Below are 1,998 nucleotides of genomic sequence, written 5' to 3'. Positions count from 1 at the left end.
TGGGTTCGAGTTCTACCTCTCCACACCCCCTCTCTGTGAAACAGAGTGACAATACTGGGCTCCTTTGTTCAGTGCTGTGCAGCATCAGCGCCAGGAGCGGGTCACGGTCATGGATGACACACAAATGTGGATAATAACGAACGAAGCCAGAGGTTAGAGAGAGAGGCAGCCCACCCGGCGGCACGCACTGAAAAATCTTGACAACCCTGCAGCATTGTAAACCTTCTCTGTGGCACCTGGCAGCCCCAGAGGTGCTAAGAGCCTGTTGCTACTGGGGAAAGGCTGATTCTCCTTGGGCATTCTCCCAACCACTCTGTTTTACAAGCAACTCCTACAGCAGAAAGGGAGTAAGGAGAAGTGTTTGAATATAGATTAGGGCAAGCCCAGGGTTTGGGCTCTGATTTTGAGGCTCAGTCTGGACAGAGTCTGGGTTCAGACTCCAAACGAGCAAAATTGGCCCTTTTCAGATTTGCATTGAACCCAAAACCAAGAACCTGGGGGTGTGCAAATGAAATATTTAACAGCACAGATGTTTCAACAGGGAGGCCAATTGTGTGGGGCATTCCTTAAAATCAGACATGCCCTAGTTCAACCAGGAGTTCTGGGCTGGTGCAAGAGTCGCTGGGTGAGGCTCTCTGGCCTGTGCTATACAGGAAGTCAGACTGAGTGATCAGAATGGTCCCATCTGGCCTTAAAATCTAGGACGCTCTGAAGCTATTAAATTCCATGGCACTTTTCCCCATGCCAGAGCAATGACTGCATTGGGCTCCTGACACAGGGCCATGCTGCAGTGACAGTGAATTTGATTATCACTGTTTACACTTCCGTGTTAGGTGGCTGGACTTGGCACAGCTGTTAGCATTGCTGAGTTCTTGCAAAGAAAGACTCAAAGAAAAACCCCCAAACCAATTACAACCGGGAGAAGAATGAATAAGCCACGGTGAAGATGAACATTTATTTTTACTTACAGAAAAGCTGCTGATCACCACATTCATTTTGGCACTTGGAAATGCTTTGTTGCAAGGTGACAAATCACAATCTCTATAAAAATGTACAAAGTGGTGTAAAATCGCCAATGATGTTCCACAACGCGAGGGCCTAAAATCAGTATACACACACAGACAAACACACGGTGCAAACGAGAGTGGTACAATGATTTCACACCAACCAGATCCTACAGCCTTGAAGATGTGTTAATGACCAAACAAAAAAGGTACCCTAGCCAGCAGCAATGTAATTAAATGGTGTCAGATTTAGCCTGGTAATTAGCAATCAAATTGCAACCAAGACTAGCGAAGCTTAAATGACATTTAAAAGCTTACTCAAATTAAAGTGCAATGCGTGTTAACATTTGCCTCCATACAGCACTGGATAGCAACGCTGAAGCACTTAGCTGCTCTAAAAGGTTGCTGTTTTTGTGGTGTGCCCATAGCCTATTTTCTTCCCTCCTGCCATGAAGGTGGTCATGGGCACTCAGCAACCACCGTGTCAAAAAACCATTAACGAAACACGACTGGACAGGGACCGAAAGGTCCTTCTGGGGCTAATGCAATGTGTGCAGACAAAAGCTAACCCCTATATAGCACGAAGAAGAGTATTACTTCAGTCCATCTCAAATTATCCATGGAGGTGCAGAAAAACGCATCTCAGCCTTGGCATGGCATGGCGTTCTAATGGCTACTTGGCCACCGCGCCGACAGATTCCCCCTGCAGCCCCCGTTATAAATACACAGAAATAAAGAAAAGCAAAGAATAACCGTTCAGACAACGTTTTTATGCTCAAGAGATTGGGGGAGGGGCATCTCTCAGAATGGAGCAAAATCTCTTCTCTGTGCCAGAAAGAAAACAATTTTGTTCCTGCCCTAGGCGCCCTTTCAGCATTGTCTTTTTGTTGGTTGATTTGGGACACAAAACTAGCTTTGAATGGGTTAATACTCTTCTTGAAGTTAATACACGCACTCCCGGAACCACAGTCCAGGTGTGTCTGGCTCCTGTCCC

Source organism: Eretmochelys imbricata, chromosome 7, assembly GCF_965152235.1.
Source record: "Eretmochelys imbricata isolate rEreImb1 chromosome 7, rEreImb1.hap1, whole genome shotgun sequence".
Taxonomy (NCBI): Eukaryota; Metazoa; Chordata; order Testudines; family Cheloniidae; genus Eretmochelys; species Eretmochelys imbricata.
The sequence above is the reverse complement of the archived record's forward strand: the minus strand, read 5'-3'. Positions refer to the sequence as shown.